Source organism: Falco biarmicus, chromosome 6 (assembly GCF_023638135.1).
Source record: "Falco biarmicus isolate bFalBia1 chromosome 6, bFalBia1.pri, whole genome shotgun sequence".
NCBI lineage: Eukaryota > Metazoa > Chordata > Aves > Falconiformes > Falconidae > Falco > Falco biarmicus.
Window position 1 is genome coordinate 87,985,452 of NC_079293.1, and position 23,422 is coordinate 88,008,873.

General features: G+C 43.0%; 1 long non-coding RNA gene across 1 annotated transcript in view; it reads left to right on the forward strand.

The window, feature by feature from the left end:
- The window catches only part of LOC130151727 (uncharacterized), a 75,846-nt gene that overhangs the window by 2,206 nt on the left and 50,218 nt on the right, over nucleotides 1-23,422 (forward strand). Inside the window, exons 2-4 of the long non-coding RNA XR_008822696.1 lie at nucleotides 7,503-7,659; nucleotides 18,904-19,051; nucleotides 20,396-20,544. This is a non-coding gene — a long non-coding RNA (uncharacterized LOC130151727). The remainder of the gene's footprint in view (nucleotides 1-7,502; nucleotides 7,660-18,903; nucleotides 19,052-20,395; nucleotides 20,545-23,422) is intronic.

The following is a 23,422-nucleotide window of genomic DNA, read 5'->3' on the forward strand; positions in this document are numbered from 1 at the left end:
AGATTAACAGTTCGTACTTTGCTACTTACTTATGAACATTGTTTTCCTCAGCATCCCTGAGAAGAGGGTTATGGGCTATCTTGGATGAGCTTGGCACTACCGACACGTTGGGTTGTGCATCCTCTGAAAGCTGGTCGCAGTTCATGGAGTAGATTTCTGTGGGCTTGGTGTTGAATTTAGTGGGACTTTGGAATGCAGGGAACAGATAGTTTAACGGTGATAACAATGAAGGCTGTGTCATGTCTGTGGTGGGCAGATGCTTCAACAAGAAGTGTCCGTGAACAGGGACAGAGCTCCACACCGACTCCCCTGTGCACTGTGCTGAAGCATTACCCAAATACAGCACAACTACGCTGCTACCATGCTGTAATAGAAGTCTAAAAAGGAAATGTAACTATTCACTCGGTAATGCCTGACCCATTGCAAAATTACACTACTGGGTTCATTGTGAAGCACATACATGGGAGCACCCTTGTAATTATCTGTCTAAAAACACAGCACTGCCATTTCTGGGTTGATTTTTGAAGAGTGGTTGCATAAACCTTTACCAAGATGCTTAATACACTGTGCCGTGCTCTTAGGCTGGTTGGTTACTGGGAAAATGAACTCAGCACTGCCATGGTTGCAATGCCTTCCAGCTCTGGCATGCTCAGTGCTGTGTGTGTGATTCTGCATGACGTGCCTGAAATCCCCGTAGCCAGCAGGCTTGGTGCTGGTGGAGTGGGAAGGGGGAGGAAGCAGAATCAGGTCCCTGTGCCTGCCCCTTCCCACACAGCCTGGCTTCCTTGCTCCTCAGGGGTCTGCACACCTGGTCTGGTGCACAATATTTTCTGCTTAATCACAAGGGTAAACCACAACATCCTCCTTGTTGTCTTGAACAAGCTATGGGGAGAGCAGAGGGGGATCTCCTTCCCTGAAATGCACCTGGACACCTACAACTATGTACAACCCTACAACCCTTCAGTCTAGGTTTGCCCTAGAGGTCCAGTCTGCTGCTCTTCGACAGGCTGCTCCTGTCAAGAAGTCAAGCACTGCTTTTGGAAAACAGACTTGCCTTCGTGTGGTAAGTTTGTTCTCCTAAACCTTGATCCCCAAACCACTGAGATCAACAGTTTTTAAGTCAATTTCCACTGATTTCCATGGTCTGGAGGTTAGATTTCACTGCCTTTTCAACCCTGGATCTCAGCAATTCCTGACCGCCTCACTCTGGCTCTTTTCTTTGCTACTGTGGGAAAAAAAGATGCTGTTCAACACGATGAGATCTAAATGACTGGGCACTGCGCATGGAAACTACAGCTCTGTTGTTAGCCTGTTTCAAGAGAAGGAAGCTGTATCTGAAATGATACCTCCAAACTGCAGCAAAGCCGAGAACAGGTCTCCTTGTACAAGGGAATATTTCAGCCTCATTTTCATTTGGAAATATTTCCAAACATCTTGCCTTATCCTTGGTCTCGCAAACACAGCTGTGAACTGGAAATGCCTCATGTTCATTTTCCTATTGCATCACTTCTCTTTCATTTTCTTTCTTTTTTTTTTTTTTTTTTGTTAGTTGCAGTCATTAACAGTGTATGAAGAAATCAATTATAGGTAAAAATAGACCAATAGGTAATTGAGCCTTTTTATTCTCATGCTGATCAAAGTAGAGTACTACAGACAACATGCACTGATATTTTCAAATGGAAATGAAGTATTCTTTTTCCAAAACTGAACCGACTTACAAGCCTCAACACTCTTGACTTTGACTAAGGATTAGGATCCTTAAAAAAGAGACTGAGACCCTTCTCGGATTTTCCATTACTGAGGAGGTGTCCTTGGTTCAGCAGCCGGCTGGGGAAGGCAGCTGGAGAGCTACATTGCGGGTGACACTTCGGAATCATGGCGTTTCAGTATTTATCCAGCAATGTATTTTCAGCTTGAAGGTACCAATGTTTTTGTGTCACACAATAAATTACAGGATGTTTACATGCAATTAGGTATGTGCCTACGGAGGAGAAGACACTGGGAAACAGGATTTTCCAGAGGCAGTAGCTAGTTCAGAGGCCGAGCCAGTGCAGTAGCTGTTGTCAGGGAGGACTGAGTGGCAGTTCTAATTACCAGTGTCTACACAGGTTTCTCATAGGAAGATACAAGCTGTCACGATCCCTTGCCAATCACATGAGAACTGACCTAGGGAGAACATCAGCTGAAGGTGAGCATACACGTCCAATAAATTCAGTCCCCACTGCATTAGCTTATTTTTAGGATTGTCCTGAAAAGACATTCAGCCTGTATCATAAAACCTTCAACCAAGCAGAAAATATACAGAATGATGATGACTTGAAATTTGGGTTCATGCCCTCTGGGGCATGAATTCATAGTGCTTTGGATATGATTTGATAATGTACTGAATGCTGAAGGAACGCAGAATCTCTAGATGAGTTCATAAAGATAGAGCATTTATGCAATGTCAGTGCTCTCCTAATCAAGGGAGGCAAAAGAAATCGTATTCTTAATTTTACTGCAAATTTTATTCTTAATTTGCAACAAAATCAGGCTTTCCGGATAAGATATTTCTCAGAAATAGGGCATTTAAAGTTAGCGCGTGGATTTATGCATGCAACTGATGCGCCGTTCTCAGATTTTTCACCTCCTTCCATTGAATGTATTAGAGACTTGTTCACGAACATAGTTTAGACAATACATGTGTCACAAGCAATGGTGAATCAAAGAAGGAAAGCATCCAGAAAGGGAAGCTAACGAGACAGGTAGGCCCTCATCAGCATCACATTCTGTTCCATAGCTACAATAACAATAATTGAGTCAGACACATGGATTTTAAGTGCCTCTTAAAGAGGAAAGTTAGGGAGAGACACTGCGGAAAGAAAATTATATACTGAAATGTGGCGTCTCAGTTTTACAGCTGCCAGCCTTGTTCTGTCAGTAGCCACAGCTGTTGCCTTTTCTTCTAAACTTAGCAGGGGATGGGTGAAGCGGAAGAGGAGCAGTGCAGGCGCTCCGGCTGATAGGGAGATGTGGGTCCAATCCCGCTGTGTAATCAGAAGCAACCTTTTATTAGTTTTAACTCTTGAGAGAGAGGTGTTTTATTTGTGCAGACAGAAGCTGACACCACGGGGATGGGTGCCTGCCTCATGCCGATGGACGGATGTGCTTTCAGGATGCTCCTCGGCCGCCCTTCTTGCACCACTTGGGTTTTTTCCAGTTTTGCTGCTTTGCCACTTCTGTTTTGTCCATCTTGGGCAGCAGGCTTCCTCAGTGCCAGCTTTCCCAATGAATGAAGGAGAATATTTGTCCAAAAGAGGAGGAAATCAAGTCTCTGGATCTCCTGCCGATTGTATGTGGTCTTTTAGCATGTGGTCCTCAACCCCAGAGTCAGACCTGGTGGATTTCAAATCTGGAGTGGTGAAAAGTGCGGGCTTCTTATGGTAGAACTTGGTGTCACTGGTACCAGTTTTCAGTAACAGTCTTGCAATTCCTTCACTGAATTTGTGTGTGGTTTTTTTCTTTTGAAAGTTTCAGCTTTGGATGGCATGAGACTAAGTATGAATATTAACTTCCTTTTTTTTTTCCTGCCCTTGGGGTTGCAGAAGAAAATGTGAAGACATGACCCGACATTCAAAACAAAACGCAAAGACTGAAACAAATCATCCACCATTTGTGATTTTCAGCATCTTTTTTTTTTAAATGCAGTCTTACGCTTAAAAGCCAGTTCTCTGCTTTTTGATGTGCTGCCTTGGGATTTTTGAGTGCTTTGTCTTTCCGTGTGACAGTCACCTGCCAGTTACCCAAATGATTTGGGGAGGTGAAAAAAACACAGATATAGATAACAGAGAAGACACGCATCCCCCTGAGTCACGTACTGGGAAATCATCTGGGCCTTGGCATAAGGGCATGAAAGGTGTTTATGGTGCAAAGGCCAGCTGAGGTAGTGTTGGAGGACTCTCTAAGATCACCACCTGGTGTGGTTTTCACCTGTAAGAAATAGTCCTGGGGCAGAGATAGGTGCTGGATGTCTCTCAGCTGGGAGGGATGCTGTTGGCTCCTTCCGACACAGAAGCTGGGAGTGATTTAACGTGAGCTGTGGGTGATCAGGAGAGGAGTGGCACTATAACTTAGCTGACAATATAGATACAGCCTGTACTTACCTTATGGGTGAGCTTCACTGGGGGATAAAATATTCTCTGCACCAAGCAGGATAATGCTTATTGATGCTGAACTGTTGTATGAGCCACTGGCTGTGAAGGAAAGAAGGTCCTGAGGAAACAGAGGAAAAGTGGATGTTTGTGTCATACGCAGAAAATTTGGCCTGGCCTGCATGCCAGATGATATCCTTCCATTTGACGAAGCTGAAGATGCTGAGGACAAGGCAAGAAGGAAGGGGACCATACCCCAGTTAGATCTAGGCACAGTATGTAGTTGAATGAAATAAAATATTTCTTGAAAAATGATTGATTAAGACTAGAGCTCGTAACTCCTGGGGTAATTTTGTCACTTTTATCTTCAGGGTGGAGATCACTACATGCCAGGCTGCATTCCTTCATAGCATCTGAATCATTCTTATTGTCTCCACAAGCTGAAAATGAGAAACAGACTGGCAGGAAAGTTGAAATTTTCAAGGTGGAAAGAGCAGGGAATGGCCTGATTTTTTTGTTGTTTTTTTTTTTCTTTTTTTTTTCTAGATTAAAAGTTCCTGTTGCATTTTTGCAGATAATAATACACTGGATTTTATGACTCCTGTATTTAAAACAAGACTAGGGTTTCCTATGTTTTTAAGAGGAGTAAGAGCACCTGAAAAAAGGGCTTGCTCCAGTGCCATTTATATTCAGCATGACTTTCTGTGAGCCGCACGGGGAAGAAATATTTCCAAGGCACCAGTGGTTGCCATATCCTGTATGCAAAAAGATTCCATAAATGTCTGAAAACAGATGGAATGCAACTTTGGAGGAATAAATGGATTTTTAATTTTCTGAACATTTTGGATTCCATCTGGTTGAAGTAACTAAGTGACCTAGTAGAATACTTTTACCTTTCTTGTATAATAGCTAGAAACACAGCTTGCACTGCTATTGACTGACACATTCCCTGGTAACACACGGGTTTGACTTGCTCGTACATTTACTTACTTTTACCTCTTTTGACTGCATGACAAGGGATACTTGATGCACCTTTTCCTGCGTGTCAGATCTCGGTGTTAGCCCTCTCTCAATTCATGGTCTGGCCTTGCAGCAAGGAAGGAGGAGCTCTAAACCACCTGCCTAAGCCCACCTGACAGTAGTGGAAACCTAAAGAGATAACATACCTTAGAATTATCTTGGGGGTTTGTGGTTTTTTTCTGCAAGCATTGGCATGTTTAAAAGAAAAAGAAAAAAAAAAAAAAACAACCAACCAACCAATTTTCCATTTGCTTAAAGGTAAAGAATAAGAAGGAGCAGAGGCTTTGTGTACAAGTACCAAAAAGGCAGATTATTTCTGTTTACTGCTCTTTTTGTAACTGCCATTTAGAATGTTGTTAAACAAATAAGAGTAAATACGTGTGTGTTTTTAAACAGGAAATGAGCATTTCTCTATGAATAGCAAATAAAATACAGGCAACTTGAACTCACAAGAAAGAAGTCATAAAGTATACTGCTCTATATAAAAAATGGGAGACCTAGGTTTATGGAAAAGACATGATTATTGAAAGCTAAAAACCAAATTTGTTCACCTTCTTTGTCGGAGCAAGTGGGTTTTTTAAATCACTAATATTAAGCCTGTATTTACTAGTTGGACTATTTATGAAGCTGATTATTTATGTTTGCCATTCAGAAAGTTCTACTGAGAATAACTATTTCCGTGCTGATAAGTTCATAAGCAACAGTGAGTAGGATATTGACAATGTGTTTGGTATTAGTTTTCATACTTCTTGGCACTTTGGAACATTTCTCAGGGTTCTTGCTATGAATATGGATGAAACATTCCAAAGAATGGGGAATAGCAGCCTTTTTTTTTTTTTTTTTTTTTTTTTTTATTTAAGGGACAGCAGTGAGAATGTTTTCCAGTTCTGGAAGCAAGTATATTTGCATTTCATTAAAAGCCATTGCATTTTAGGATCACCAGTTTCAGTCTAGCACAAAGCCTGAAATCTTTGAAAGATTTCACTTTTGCCTGACACATTAATGCTACGTAAGAAGTGTATTTGCTCAATCCTTAATAGGACAAAATATAGCATTTCCACTGCAAATAACTTTTATATAAATCTCTGGTCACTGTAACCCCGTAATTCAAAGTAGGCTTCTTTCTTCTCCCTGAAATTTGTGATTATGAACTTCTGACAGCTGGCAGGAACACGCGCTGCTGCTGCCAGCAAAACTCTGGACGCAGTGCAGTCGTGTTTTGAGCGTCTTTTGCTCGGATCCTGTAATAAGCTTGCCTTGTATGGCATTGAGACAATTTAATTCACTTTTGCGTTACACACATATATAATTGCATTACTGTCTCTGAAGCATTTTTTCCCCCATAAATGATTAAAACTTGTTACACAAATTTGGACTTGGGAGATGTATTTAAAGCTCCTTATGCAGGACGTAAGTGGCTGAAAGATTCACTGGCTGCAAGCATGAAGGATTTGCTGTTTTTTAATTTTCTGAGAGTTTAGAATTTTGTAAAAGGTAAGTCTGTACCTACTAATAGTACTGATCACGTGTTGTCTCATTTGTATAACTGAGAAAATTACCAATATAATGAAAAAAGCTCCCTCTAAACAAGTTCTCTACCCACAGTTAATAAAATAGTATCTACCCTGAGAGAGTTGGAATTTCTCTGCAAATGCTTTTAGTTAAACAAAGCATTTTGTGTACCTACAGTAAATGTGATATTTATTTTTTCATTATTCATGAAACAACTTTAATGTCACTGCTGATTTTCTTGGTAGGATGTTCAGCTCCAGCATACCGGAGCTCATGCTGAGTTGTAGCTGAAGATGTCATTCACAATAAACATGAGCTGCTGTGACAATACGATGGCAGAAGGTGAAGAATCTCTTTTCTCGTGCAAGGGCGTGCATGTGTCTCTCTCTCTGTGTGAGAGGGAGAGAAAGGGAGAGATTTGATTGTGTTTACAAGATTCATTCGCAGCACAGCAGGCAGTAGTCACATTGTAATATTCACCTTAACACGGATAATTTGATTTTCAACCTGGTTATCATGCATTTAGACATAACGATACATGAAAATATATGCTTTAGCAGTGCATTTTAAACAAGGCTGCACACTTTAAGTCGGAATATATTAGAGGTGAGCGTTGATTTTTGCAATTGCAGAAGTGCTGGGAAGCACCTTTCAGTGTTTAGCGTATGTTACAAAATCACTAAGAGGAGAGTGAATTCTCATAGGTAAGTCTCAGGGACTGCTGCCATTTCTGGGCTGAACTCAGCAGGATGAGCTTACCCAAATTTGACATCCCTAAAGCTGGATGTTTTCACATTTAGGAGCCTCAGGTACTAATGGAGTCTCCTTTCTGAGTTTCAGATTGTCTCCTGACTGGAAAATGAAGAGTTCAAAAGCCCTGTGGCCTTTCTGCCCTTTACACTGAAAGGAAAATGAGCTGCCTGGTCATAGGACGAATGTTGTCTTGGGTCACCATCAAGATCCTGACCTACCTGACTGATGTGACACAGGGAAAGAGGTATGTTGATGCTCATCAAGAGCAGAGCCTCATTACTGCATCCTGGAGCAGCCTGAGAGATAAGGGGGTCTATTGGCAATTTAATTATGGTCGTAACACGCCAGCCTTCTTGCCAGACAAAAAGGAATCCGCTGTTTGCGCTGTGCGATTTCAAGCTCGACTTCAGCCTAAAGAGCGTGGATGTGGTTGGGCGTGATTTTGTGAATCACCTACAGCACATCTGCAACGAACAAAAGCAGGCGCAATTCTCCCCGAGTCAGTGGAGTTGAGCCTGTTTATAGGAACGGGGCGTTTGGCTCCAATCCAGTTAAGTCTCTGCAGTATCCACGCTCTGAATCTGCAGAGCTTTTCTTGGAGTCATTAATATCGAGGCTGTACATTACCCAAGGTAATTAGCCATCACTACTTGAGCCTGGCCCAGGAGTTATTCCACAACATGTTATGTCATTAGTATAATATAACGGAAATAAATGGACACAAACTAGAAACTAGGAAAGTAAGGGTGCTAAAAGGGGAAGAGTGTGAAGAAAACAAAAACAGCCGGGTGGGGTCCCGTGATGGTGTAAATCAGAATCACCTTCTGTGAGGCTCTGCCAGTTTACACCCTGTGATGCTCTGGCCCGTGATTATTAGGAAAGTATGTTGTTGATATGCTCTATAATGGCTTCCATTACCAGCCCATGCTAAAAGCAGCAGCTGGTGAAAGTTATGTTTATGTTCCACAGATGGATCGGCAACAGCAGACACATAGCTCTGTGTCTGGTAAACAGGTGTTTGACTTTATATTTGCTAGCTAGCCAGAAGAAGTCAGATTCTTGAAGGAGATCAATTTAGTTGTTGAAAAGGAAGAAATGATTATTTTTGGTTGCACTTTATCTTCTTTTTAAATGGCAAGTAGTGTCCTGAAACACATCCTGCCTTTTATCAGCGTAGTCTAAATGGCTGGGAAGAAAAATCAGCAGAGGGGCAAAAATCCCCAAACTGATGGGGATATTCACATGATACCATCTCACCTCCTTCCTTCCTTGCCCATGTTCAGTGGGAGAAGGAAGCGCTTTGGCTTCAGACAAAGTGAAAGGTGCCCGTAACAGAGTCAAAACTTCCCATGCCAGAGGGGAAACTTCACCCATTGCTGCAGTGCAGAACGGGACTAGTTGAAATTACAGCAGAGTTTAGCTGTGCCTTTGCTGGAGGTGGAAATATAATCCTCCTTTTAATAAGAAATGTTTTGTAAACCAGTTCCGACACCTGTAAATTTAATACATACGAGTGCACAGCCAGTGCAGGTGGAGAACAATTGCTTTTCAGCTTACTCAAAATAAACCATTTATTTTGACTGTTTGTTCATTTCTGATTGCTCAGAAAACCAAAAAGCGGCTGGGATTATTTCTGGTCTCTGGATGACAAATACTTCTAGATGGAAGACTGACAACATGTAAATTCCTGGCTGAATACACTGAGCCTAAAATTCCTTAAACTCTGAGGGTTTGGGAGCATTTTCACAGATACCCAGCAGTAGGCTGAATACTCATTAATAACTAATATTTTGACTCTGTGAATCATAGCAATCCAGGTTCAGCACTTCTAGTTGCAAATCAGATTATTATTTTATTCTTTGACCAGCTCTAGGGAAAGCTCCTTAGTATGTAATGCGAAGAAGTAGCCTAAGGGAAGAGAGCAGGCTGGCATCATTTGCCTAAAACTTTCCCACACTGCTATCAGGTGTTGATCCTCCTGGCAGAAGGTTAGATGTATCCTGCTGATCCCTTGAAACCAGCGGCCAAGGCAGGCACAAGGGGTTCTCCAAGACAAGAGATGGCCCAGGAGCAGGAAGGGTGGCCGGGGCAGCAGAAGAGCCCAGGCTAGGTCTGAAGACATGTTCACCCTCAGTGTTGTTAACTTGTTATCACGCCTGTTTTATTGAAACCAAACCGCTGGAAGGGGCAGCTTGGGAATCATCACGTTATGTCAGGAAGGTAGCTGTTTAAATGAAGTGTGAGCAGCGCGTGTTTTCGAGCTTCTGTTGTAGATGTAATATATGAAGGAATGGCAAGAGCAGCAGGTGGTGTCGAAATTTATGGAGGAGCAGCAAGCCCAGGCGGCAGCCCCACAGGAAGAGCAGTGACAGTTACCACAGCAGATGGTCTGGAGGATGACGAACGTGGGACCTGTCCCCAGCTGCCCCCATCACCCAGCCCTTCTTGAGCCGGAACCAACAACACGTTGACTCCAAGCTGACACAGCCAACCAGAGCAGCAATGCTGGTGGTGGTGGTCAGGGCATGGAGATCCAGACTGAACAAGCCTGACCCAAGCTGTGCGTATTGATCCCCGAGCAGTGGTGCTGCTGCCGACGAGGAGAGGTACATCTTGAACCAGTTGGGAATCCCAGAATAGAAGTACTGATAAAGGCTCATGGAGGAATTTAACTACCCAGACATCTGTTGAGTAACAAATACAGCTGAACATGCATCATCGCAGAGGTTCCTAAATTATAGTGAAGACAACTTTATGATCCAGAAAGTAGAGACTCCTGAGGAGAAGCCATCCTGGATCTACAGGAGTATATTAATGAAATTTGCAGATGAAACTTTGCAAATGCATTAAAAATACAGCAGCACTGTGCTTCAGGATTGACTTTAGCAGAGTATCGTATGTCTTTCGAATGGACTGTCTTCCTCATTCACTTCTTCGTTTTTACTGTTTCACAAGTAAACGAAAGCGCAAGCCTGTGTCCTCCTGTCTCTAAACCGGTTTGCATCATTCGTGCCTGCCAGACATTTGAGATCTGCAGACTCTTAACTAATATACTTTGCAAACATGTCTCTTGGACAACATACAGCTCATGACAGAGACCAAGAGAATCAGAAAAATGGGTAGATCGCGGCGCCGTGCCAGTTCCCTTCAAAAAGGCAAGTGCATACCTTTGCAGAACAAAATCATTTGAAACAAATGTTGAAGAGGAGGAGGAATCTTAAGAAGCAGAAATATTGAAAAGACAATAATGGTAAATAAGGCATGAGTTTTCAATAAGGCACAATAGCAAAGCAGGCCTATAAAATTTTGGAATACAAACAAAGAGATATTACATCACAGGGTAAAGTTCAAATAGGGCTTTTTCCTCCCCTTGATGGTTTCAGGAGATATCAAATAGGCACTGAAACAAGCAGCAAAAAGGTTACGCTGATTGTAGTGAGGAACCAACAGTAAAACAACGCATTTTTGGAAAATATTTTAGAAGTTTGATTTACAGTGACACTTCCTGGAAAAAAAAAAAGAGAACCAAACAGAAAGCCCACAAAACTTTATTTTTATCCTGAAACAAGGGAATCCATGAAATCTTAGGGGAAAAAAATTCTCTTAAAATTTCTCACATAAATCGTCTAATGTTTGCCATCCTCAAAGAAAAAGCAGCCCTGAGTGAGCTTCATTCCTCAGATTCAGTACAGGGATAATGCCAGGTTTACTCTCTAATGATTCATTTCCTTACATCTGGAGAATGTGTCTTCTAAAAATTTAGGGGGAAAAAACCCCAAGGTTTTTTATTTTGCCTCTCTTGCCAAGTTTTAATTTGATGCATTCATTTCTCCATTACCGTTCTGTCCCAGAGTTTATTGTCTCAACCACTACGTACCCAAATCTTTCTCATCTCTTCAGGAAGGTAACGTTTCAAGTTACGTTTGTAATAGCGAGGTATGATCATCTCGGCGGCATGGCAACCTTAGTAATCTTCCTGCTAAAAACCTTTTCATTAGCTTTATGATAAAATATGCCTGTGTTATAAATATTTGCAGAAAATAACAAAACTTTTCACTTGTCTACATTAATCCTGACATCTGCTATAGGTCACAGAGAAAGAAATCTACCTCCAAAAGTGATTCCAATTCAGCATTGTACTAAGACTATTATCAAATAATTCCACTCCACCCGATCAAAGGCTTTCTCAGCATCTAATGCTAATAACATTCATGGGTTTGAGCCTTTGCTTTTTCGAAGTTTTTAGACTCCCCAAAGTATCACCTAAAGGTCGGTGAGGGGTCAAGGGGTGCTCAGTTCTTTGATGAGAAAGAACCAAGAGCTCCTTTTAATCTTAATATTCAACTTCAGTACAGACACACACACAAAAGAGTAACTAATCTCAGGAAGACTGATCTCAGTCCAGGCATAAGCAATAGTGCAAGACTTTTTTTGTAGAAGGTGCAATCTAAGAACTAACTTTGCCAGCAGGGAATTTGGAAGGAGATGAAAAAATGAATGAGAATCCCTCTCTGGTTATTACTTCTGTCTGAATTCCAGTTCGCGTTAGACTGGGACAAAGAAGGCTGGAGACAAGGATGCTATCAACAAGATAGCAGCGGTGATATACAGGCCACTGCTAACGAACTGCCTTTCTGTGTCCAGGGAGCCCTTCTAAGGGCAGTCTACAAACACCCGCCTGAAGGCTCTTCTTGCTTCAGGCTGGGTGGCTGTGCTTGCTGGTCTTGCTCAAAGTTAATTTGTAATCTACAAAAACAGTCTCCTATTAAGGGACAGAAACAAACCTAAAGGTTAAAAAAAAAAAAAGGTGACGGAATCTCTTATCAACCTGAAGCTTCACTTTGCCTGTCTGCTGCACCTGAACTGGCGTACCCAGTCACTGAACTGAGTCTCCTGAAGGTTTCAGCACTGCAGTGGAAGCAAGGGACAGTAAGAAAAATCACTTGTGGATCCCAGTTTCTGTGAGGGAAAGTATAAAAGGCTCTGAACTGTCCCTGAGCAAGGTTATTAACTTGAAAAGTACTTAGCTAAAACTCTTTCCTGGTGCATTGACTCATGCCCTCCACTTCAGCAAAGCCAGATTACAGAGATTTGCCAATGATTTTGTGGCTGCAAAATGCAGGAAGGTATTTTAATTGCATTTTCCCCTGTGATCAGTTCTCTTGCCATACTCCGTGGTTGAAGTCTTATTGGAATGCTTTAAATAGAACAAAGACTTGGTCGGCTATTCTGCCCCGTCGCCCTTCCCCACCTAAGCTGGTCCAGGTTGTTTGGATGGAAACGCTACTTTATCTAAAAGGGTTTTTTGCCTGGAAAGTGACTGCAGATTAACAATGCCAACAGGAACACTTCATAATCACTGGCTGGGCTTTTCTCACTCAGTGTCCATTTCCCAAAGGACGTACACTGAAAAAACGGCATCAAGTTTTGAAATGGAGTGGTGTGAGCTGACTCGGAGCCATCAATATGCTGATTTACCCCAGCTGAAGTTCCTGAGCTGCACAAAATAACCCCTTACATTATATGTGAATCAGCTGTTTAGTAATCAGCAGAATCCAGATTCCGGTGGTTTTACTTCCACAGAAGGCAGGAAAAAGGTTTTTATCACATTTTGCCTCGTGATCAGTTCTGAAGCCTTACCGGCGGATGAAATTCCAGCTCGGTCTTACTTACATTAATACAAAGATGGTTAAACTATTCGCTCTCTTCTTTCTCTTCACCCATACATACTCACCCTGAGTAGTAAGAGTGTCTGTAATTTGCCCCGTTCACCTGAATGGCCCCTCTGGTGGGGATGCAGAGATGATGGTCCTCAGGTCTCTGAACAGCCTCTGGAGAGACGTGGCCTCTTCACTTACATCTCCTGAGTTGCCTGGTGGAGCAGCTTACCTCTTTCTGTCGAGTAAGACCAGCACTTCTGTTACCTGCCCGAGGTCGACACCCTCCTGCAAAGTCACAAACAGGTATTTAATATCAGGTACCAGTTCTCATGAAATGTTTGGATGGAAGCTGAGGAGGAGGAGCAGGGGTGGAAGCACGGGTTGATTAGGTCCCCTTTGGATCTAGTTCCTATCTTGTGCTAATCCACCCCAGACTCCTGGCGGTAAGATCCAAAGCAGCATAAAGCAGATAACAGGAGGAGGTGGAGGGGGCTGGTCAGGGCTGTTTGTAAATAAATCTGGAACCTGGGATCTGCAGCCTGCTTGGTTATGGTTTTGTGAAAATACAATTACAGCATAAAATGAAAGCAGGCTGTGCAATGAAAACAAGAGGAATGCCATCACCCAGGTTGGTTTGTACTGCAAACCACCCTGGTCAATCATCCGAGATGAATGGAGGTATCCGCTGAATAACCTCACTTTGCAACTTTTATGTGAAGGCTTGATAAATGAAGTCAGGGAGAGGTACAAGAAAGTGATTAAAACCAGCCTGCGCAAAAGGCAATGATAACCTCCCTGAGCTTGAAACTTTTTTCCCCTTCTGCCTGAGTTTGTTAGATAATTAACCCTTTCGTCTTTCCATCTCTGTACACAAACATTTGTATATTCAGACAAAGCACTGCCTCTTGACAGGCAATTTGTCACTGGTAATAAATTGGACCCAGTGGCAAGGCCAGCAACTTCCAACAGGGATGCTTACGGCTGGGTGCCGTGATCTGGAGGTTCGTGGTGGCCTCGTTGTAGCCCAAGACCTTTTCCAGAGTTTGGCTCACTCATTCCTTGTCTCTGGGCTCTCTCCATTGCCCAGTAGCTCACTTAGGCACCTCCTTTTAGGCACCCTCCTGGAAAAACATTGCCCCACGCTGCACTGGGCTAATAGTTCTAGGGGATGCCAGTCTGTTGTAGTGAGCTTGAATGGGATATTCTTGTCACTAAAGCAAGAGGCAATTCCGGCATTATTGCCAGGCAGGGGCCAGGATTTCTCTTTCTGGACCTGGAACTCATCTCTCATCTCTTGCGGTTAAATAGTTGCTGACTTGGAGGATGACTTGAGCATGCAGAAAAGCATGTTACCCGCATACGGCATAGCCGGAGATCAGTGGATTTCCCATTCCTTGGTGTAGCCCGTTGTGCTCCTAGATGCTTGCTGGGGTTAAAAGGGACGAGCAAAAGGGTCTCACGAGCAGACCCTTGCCCAAATGTGGTGAGAGGCAGCTGCTAATAGTTGGGTTGCTTCAGTTTTGGTCTGCCCAACTGCGTTAGGGTACCCAATAATGCACTTACGGTAAAACAGCTGTTGAGAATCCGAGGTGGGCTCTCAGGTGAAGATCTAGAAGTCAGCATTAACAAAATATACCAAAGATTTCTTGCGATCTTATTTCAGAGAAATAAGCTTTTCTCGGGGGACCCACCCCCTAGACTTAGCCCCAAAAACAGCAGCAGCAGCACTGCCTGTATTGAACAAAGCTCTTTAAACTCTTACTGAGAAGCAAAATCTCAGCTGAGAAATGTCAACAGAGCTTTTACGACAGCCTGAAAATTAATTGTCCTCTGAAATGGCAGTCCTCAATTTAGGCTTAATCTCTCTTGCATTACTCAGGTAGCTATTGTGAAGTATCACCCCGCTTGCTGCTGTCGCTGACAGTTTCTATATCCCTCCACCACGCCCACTGGAAGGAAAACAATCACATAAATCCCTCTTGCAGGGCATGCTCAAACTCGTTTCTTATTGTGGGGCAAATTTATGGTTGCATTTACTATGTAATCTTTAAAGGGGACTGGCTGGTTGAAGGTCTAAAATTACAGATGACCTGGGTGTAAGCAAAAGTGGATTTGTTAAAAAATTCTGGGTTTAAGGGAGGAGGAAAGGGGGTGAGAGAAGAGAGCTAGATGTTCCCTGGGTAGTTTATGACCTTTCCTAAAAAAAAAAAAAAAAAAAAAAAAAAAGGCAAACAAACAAAAAAACCAATTTAAAAAAACCCAAAAACAAAGAACCAACAAACCTTCAAGAAAGGTAGAAACGCAGTTTTCATCCTGTGGCTCTAAATATCTGTTTATCCCACTGCCATGATACGAGCATGCCCGGTTGGGATGATTTAGCACTCTGCTGATGACTACCAACGGAAGGACTTCATGTGAAAAGGTAGTCTGCCACAGCTAATGGGCTCTTGTTTCAAAGGGATGCTGTGTGTACATTACTAGTGTATGGAGAAGGTGCAGAAAGGCCTCAGCAGACATTAGGAATGGAGTGTTGTTGATGATGAAAAGGCACTTTGCTGTTGAGGGAATGGTGGGAGAGAAAAGGCGTATCTGTCTTTTTGATTAGAAATGCATGCTTCCTTTCATCATCTGAGCTGAAAAATTGGCTTCTGCTCTTGGTTTATGAAACCATTTTTCTTTTCCCTTCCTTCCCAGGTTTGCAAACTCTTTAATAAATTAGTTACTGTGAGGTGCATAGGTGCAACAATCACCTTAGAGGCTTTTCCCAAATGCATCTTTAATATTTTATAAGTATTTAAATAGATTTATTCAATGTGAACAGCCTGATTTATTAACACTGGCACTCTGGCATGGAAAGAGGGTTCAATACAAATTATGTTGTGTCAGAAATTTTTAGCAGCTAGATCTCAATTTACCAGTGGATTCTTGGAAGTCAGGAAATAATAAGACCCACCCCATATTAATATTTAATCGGGCTTTGGTGCCAGATAGGAGAAGCTGTCGAATGAATGAGATGCAACGAGGGGAGCCCTGTATTACATTAAAACATACATCATGTGTGTTCGCTTCTTAGATGGGGGGCTGGGGGGAGAGAGGTGGGTCCATTATTGTGGCAGGTGAGGGGCTCAGACCTGCTGCTGAATAAAGATGCTCTGCCGGGCTCTGAGAGCTGACCAGATGAAGTTAAAGACTCACCACAGACATTTGTGGGAAACCTGAGCGAACAGGTGTGAAACTTGTTTCCATTTTGATGTCCCAGGTCCAAGAGATGCCTTTTCTTGTGCGTATTCATAGAATCATAGAATCATTTAGGTTGGAAAAGACCTGTGAGATCATCAGGTCCAACCGTTAACCCAGGACTGCCAAGCCCACCACTAAACCATGTCCTAAGTACCACGTCTAGGTGTTTTTAGACACCCCCGGGGATGGTGACTCCACCACCTCCCTGGGCAGCCTGTTCCAACGCTTGACCACCCTTTCAGTGAAGAATTTTTTCCTAATATCCAACCTAAACCTCCCCTGGTGCAACTTGAGGCCAATTCCTTGTGTCCTGGCGCTTGTTACCTATTCAGAAAATAATGCATGACAACAGAAGCACTGAACTCGTCGTGATAGCAGAGCTGCTTTGTAAAGCCCTTTGTAATGATGCAATGAGAAGGGTGCTTCCAGACCTAATACTGTCCTGCATAAGTGTACCAAGGAGCAGTGCAAGGACGGGTTTACTTGTCCTCTGTAGGTCAGTACTCAGTAGGTTACTGTTTGGAATTACCCCAAATTCATTTTCACTCTGAAGTGCTGTGGAAGATTATTTTTATTTAGCCTGGTACATTACCCTCATAAAAACAAATTGCGTTTATTTCTGTATGGAAACACCAAACCATTTTCTCATGCAGATTTTGGGTATAAATTTCAAACATGAGGAAGCTCGGAAGCAGAGTTTTTTGCTCACTTGAACATAAAGGCATGATTGCAAAATAGCTCTGCACATTGGCACGGCTTTCCTAAATCACTGCACCCGGTGTGGAGCAATTCAGATGAGTTCAGAGTCTGTTCAAAAACTGGCAACATCTCATTTATGCTGAGCACCGCTGACACAGCCTCCCCAATCCACCCTACAAGGCAGGGGCTAGGTGGGTGAACGAAGAGCAAAGAAAGCTTCAGCCAGCCACAGTGGGACTGGGACTGGATGAAGAGGAGAAAAGGGGACAACTCAGATGCCACAGATCTTTTCCTGGCATATTTCAGGATGACCCAGCAATGAAGAAACCCTCCAGTGGTCAAGGCTGCCTAGCCATAATTGCATGCTCATGGGCAAGGGCTGAGCTCTTCTGAGGGTGTGAACTAGAGAAGTGTGGTTGAAGTGCCTGGAATAACACTGCTGGGCACTGGCTGAAAATCTGGCCTGTAGCTGAAGTCCTGGTGAAGCTAGTCTTCTGGTAGGAACTTTATTAATTTCCTTTTCTCACTTAATTATGTTTATTTCTATCCTTTAAAACCCGTAGTGTGTTTGCTTTACTTAAAGAAAGAAGAGTTGAACTGCTGGTCCTTTGTAATGTTAATAAACTAGGTGATGCTACAGTAAGATGCTAAGAGTCAAGATAAGAGCCTACTCCACACATCTGATTCTGCCAAATTTTGGTCAGAATAGTTTGTTGTAAGGTTAGATTTCCAGGGCAGAACCCTTCAGTTTGTGCTGTGGTAGTTGCCTGTTCCTACTGGTATTGGGATCTCAGTTCTTTAAACTGAATATTTGGAGGGGGAAGACAAATGGAGGAGCGGAGCAGAGCGCTCTGTGTGATTTCTTTATGCTGCTTATGGTTAAGTTAAATTTGGGGTTGTGGAGTGTGTACCTGACAATGTTTTGAGGAAATGGTGGTAGGTCCGGAGCAAGGTCAGCTCTCTCTGTGTCACTGCTTACAGGTCTCCACCTAATCCGCCACAAGGCAGGCTGGCTGCCCGGGGTGGGACCGTTAGTCTCTTCCATGGGGCAGCAGTTCTAGCTGTTATAAATATGCAGATATACAGTTCCTTAAGAGCAAACGGAGATATTATGACCTACTTCACATAAAAGAGTAACATACAGTTGCACCTATATCAACGGTGGGAACAATGGTAGTTCAGAAGGGAATGAGCTTGTTCCCATTCCAGGGAGAGTGTGTGTCCCTTGTCGTGCAGGGTTGGATGGTTACAGGTTTGGGGAACAACAGGGCCAGATTTCTGCTGAAGCCGTGCTTTCCTGCCTCTACAGGGCAGCAACTGTAGGAGTTACCTGTGCTTCGGTGGGTAAGGATGGGCATGTCTTTCTGCTTTATCCTGTTAAGCCAATCCACAGTTTAGATTATTGTTTGCTTCTTACGTGGTGCAAAAAAAATGCAGGCCACAAAGTTAACTTCAAAATTCACTGATCTGCTGTTTTAAACCACTGCAATTCTTAGCATCTAATCTCAGTGTTCGTAGTCGTGGCATATTAAGTCTTCATGTGGCACGTGATGTCCAAGCAAGGTGAACTCTTTGGCAGGCATTTTGAGAGTCATAAGCAAGGAAGATTCTATTACTTTTATCTCAGGAAAAGAATACCATTGTCTACTCTGAACTCAAATATGTATAAATCGATTTTCCCTCAAGATTTTTCAAGTTTGAGCTAGACGGGAAAGAAGTAGAGGAGAGACTATCAGAGGGCAAGTTTCACAGTTCAAATATACGAAGCTCAACTATATTGGTATTAGGAAAAATGTTATATTTTGTTAGGAAAACATTGTAGAAAGTTAAAGTGCTATAAGTTTTTTGGCTAAGTCTGACTGTTCAAAAGGTCATCTGGACTTCTACAGGATATGACCAGCTAGTAATATGCCTGAAAACACCAAAATTTCAGCCCCCTCCTTCCCAAAGGAGAAGAGGACCAGCTTCTGCAGTCTTCCACGGATGGGGGCGTTCTTGGAGCAATGGTCTCGCTCTGGTCTTCAGGACAGTTCCAAGGTACTGCTTTCTGTGCGAGTGAGGCCAGAGTGGTTATCTCAGAAAGCCGAATGTGATTTTAATTATAGCTTTTGTTATTGGAACAGCTGTAACCGAGATTGTAACAGTCAATTATATATGGAGCTTTATTGGCAAAGGGTGTTTAATATTAAACAATCATTGCTAACTGTGAACATACCTGATATAATAATGAACTTTATTTGAAAGATCAGCATGAGATAAAGGAGTTAAATTTAGCTGTACAGTCCGTAACAATAACACGAGGGGATATCGTGAATTCATTTTATTTGGAAACAGAAAACTCTGGATGTTGTTAGATTATCTTTTTGAAAGCATAAAGTAAATGTTTGGTAACCAGAGATTTGTATTGCTAGAGAGAATCACTTTCACTAAAGCTACAGTAACCGAATGTTTAAATGTGCAGGGCTGAACTGTCAAAGCACGTAACAACATCTTTAAATAAAATGGAAGCGGCTAGAGCTGCCTTTATCAGTGTCCTCCTTGACAACTGCTTAAGGTTCAGTTCTGTTCCCATTGAAGTCAGCGGAGGATCTCCTGGTAACCTGAAATGATTCATGACACGCACCTTACCAGGGAAAAAAGAAGTCTCAAAGCAGCGGGAGCATGCGCGGCTGCCCCATAGCACATGAGTTATTCATTCCCACGCAGCGATCGTGCCGGCCCACAGCATGCGTAGCTGGAGCTCAAGCCCCTTGCAAGAGCCACATCGAAGACAACGGCCCTGCCCCCCCTGCCCACGGAGGGGTTTTTTCAGTCTTCCAGGTCTAAGTCACTCGACATCGTTGGCAGTTGCAACACCTAGGTTTTCAGCTTAATGAAAGGCTCAGAAAACCTCTTGCAGTATTTTTAGTTTATTTTCATTAAAGCTGACGGTCCCTGATAACCAATGGTAGGCTCAAATCCGAAAGGCTCACATGGCAAAATCCGCCCCAGCCCCGAGCTGGGAAGTGCTGAGGGAGTAAGCGCTGGCTGGGCCAGATGCCTGGTACAGCAGGGTTGGTTTGTGAGGGCTGGGGTTGGATTTTAACTTGGTATTTGTGTCGCTGGCTACGTGGGCTGTTTGGCCAAAGGCGTGAGTCCCGGTGCAAGCGAGGAGGCAGGATGTGAAGCGGCTGTGGGATGCAGGGACAAGGCGGGCTGCCCTGGGCATGCCCAGCGCCCCTGTGGTTGCTTCTCCCTGCACCCATCCTGCAGGCTGCACTTCTGCACTGGCAGGAGGACAAGCCACATCGCCTCTTTTCAGTCTCATTTTTCCAGTTCTCAGAGGCTGACCTAGGAGCCAGCATTTTGGCTTTATATTTGGGCTTGGAGTTTTCTCTTCAGTCCCTCTCTCCTGATTGCCGCTGTTTGGACCCGGTGGATCAACACTCTGTAGACAGACGGTGTCTTTATCAGCGTGCAAAGTGAAATACTCCATCCAGAGCTCCCTTCTGCTTCTTGGTTTCCAACATGCAGCTCAAATTCTTAATTGGGTAACCTGAACTTCTCTGTAATCTACGTATCAGTGTGTGTGGATGTAATGGACATGTCAGGGCTGTGTACACTAGCACTTTTAAGTCATATAATGGGCCTGTTCACTAGAAGAATAAACACACCATGCAATTCAACTGCAAACTGGGGGGGTGCAGAGCAGAATGTTGGCCGGAGGGTTATCCCGTTATCCCCAGTGGAGAAGCAGTTGTTTTTCATTTGCAGATTTTGGGGGTGATCTGCAGCAGTGATGTTCTCCCTAATTTGGAGGATCGTCTAATCGTGTCATTGGAATGGTGGGGGGAGAGGAAAGGGAATGGAGAGGATTTCTTCTTGCAAGCATTTTTCAGCTCTTGAGAGGCTTTTGTGTTGCCTGTGCAAGCCTACAATTGGATATTGCAGGATACTGTACTTTCATGTGGAGAAAAGGATTAGGAAAAAACCCCAAAGGTGGGAAGTATAGCAAAAGGCAATATTTGGAATTGCACTGTTAGGAGACACAGCTGAAGTCAATGGGAGTTTGATCCATGAAAGCACAGCAGGACCACGCCATATATAGGAAAGCACAATCTGTCAAAATTAAGTGCGTAGTTTATGGTATGCTTTTTGTTTGAAATAACATATTACCTCCTATTTATAGTAAAGCAGACTAAACAGTTCTTATATGTCTGCATTTAAGATTTTCAGACAGAGAGTAAGGACACCTTTTACCTGGAAATTGTGGAGTCAGAGCTCAAAATTGTTAGCAGTGATATAAATGAATACCTGTGATTTTACAGGCGTATAAATCTCAAGCTTCTGCTTACATAGCCCTGCTCCGTCTGCAGTGCTGGCTGGGTCCGAAGATCACTGCTGGAGGACTACTAGGAAACAAATGAACTTGCAATGCATAGTATCTTAAAGGAAACTATAAATGGGATAGGTCAAGGACTAGGCATGTAAGCGACAGGAAAAAAATCTTCCTTTTAGTTTATACAACTCCTGCTTCCATGTCTGTGCAGATTCCTAATAAGGAATAGTAACTTTTCGAGGCACTAGGCCTGTACATATTTCCTGACTTTATAATTCTCACAGTTCTAGACATTCCAAGGTAGGGGGTCATTCAGACGGAGTTGTAATTTCTTGTGCATATTTATTTCCAAAGTATCTTTTGCATAGTTTCCCAGTGAAATCATGTGCTGGGGCTGGGGAATGCTAAATAGGTTATTTTTCAAGCTTGCATATAAAGGGGCTGTCAAAGCGGGCTGTTTTGGACTTATCAAGTACAAGTGCCGGAGCCAAACCATGATGTTTGCGGCGTGTCCTTCCCAACCCTGTTACGAGCTGGGCTCCCGACCTTCCAGCGGGAGGTGACGTAAGAAGGTTAAGGAGCTCTGGTTTTGTTATCAGTGAGGATTTTAATGATGATAAAAGTCTTGAAAGCGTACCTTGGCTCAAGAGTGGCGTGACCTGAGCCTTCCCCCAAAAAAGTACATTTGGTTAACCCTTTGGTGTTTAGATCTGTGCTCCTTTCCCTTCCCTTCTGTAAATAAACACACGACAGATTTTACGGGGAAAAAGGTTGTAGAAGCCCAGCCTCTCTGTAAATAACCTTAACTGATTCTGAAAGCACATTTTGAATTCATTTTCCCAGTCCTTCAAGACACTTTTTTTTTTTTTTGAAGCAATTACATTTATCTGATCAAAGAATTAAAATACATCAGGGATCAGCCAAGATGCCATGAATTTCGAATATTCATTTCTCAAAATCCATCAGCCGAGCAGCAGCTATAAGTTATCTGCTGTCTGAAAGAGGTTTACACAAAGTATTTGTCCGGCCATTTTCAACCCCCCCCAAAAAAAAATCTCTGCTAAAAATCCTGCAGATAATGTATTCATCAAGGAGAAGCTAAACTGGAGAGGAAGGAGTTTGCCCTTAATGCTGCGTATGCCCTGCTCAAAGCGGCACTGAGGAAGGTTAGTCAGACCTCAGCTTTTATCAAGATGTGTCTAACTAATCTAAATTGAAATGTGGGCACTTTCTTTCTGAACTCCAAAAGCATGTAATGCATTTGGGACTGAGGTTTTCCAGCTCTTGCTGAAAAGTAAGCGTAGACTTTCTGCTTGCAGAAATTCCTGTGAAAAGAATCTAACTTATTTCTAAGCTTTTGAAAAGAGTAGCAAGGGGAAGATCCCATGGAAATCAGGAGTGTTTTCACAGATTGCTGGTGACAGTAAGTATCATTTTATAAAACACCAGTTAGGCTGCGTGTGACATATGGAGACAATTTCTCCCTCAGCTATATTTACCTTTCCCTTTGATCTAATGGGAGCAGTGCATGTATACGGAGGCAGCCCTTGGTCCGCAGCATCCCATCCCGTTGGGCTGGCGTACTGGGAGAGGTTTGGAATAGCCAAGCTGACACGTGCCGTTGTAACTAAGAGGGCAAGATGGTGCAAGGAGTCTGATTTAGCCGTGTGGAGGGACAGTTACGAGGTGGTACGAGTGAAATGCATTAAGTGCGGCCTTTTTCCTTTATCATTAGAGAATCATTGAAATGTAAGACTGGAAGGAAATCCATAGGCCATGTATTCTCTTCTCCTGCTCAAAGGCAGGATCAATTATACAGCCATCCCTGGCAGCCATTTAAGTAAAATATTACTGGAATGAAAAGATATTCTTTATATTTAGAAGAGGGAATACTGCCAGCACAGTTAGTTACTTACCTTCCGAAAAAAAACAGAAGGAAAAAAAAAAAAAGAAGAAGAAAAACATAAAGGAGGTTATTCCAGCTCTCTAAGAGTTATCATTCAAATTAGTTTGAAGATTTGCTTGGGATCATTGGAGAAGCCTGACTAGAAGATGTAAGTGGAACATAAGACAGGGTATGTGGAAGTGAA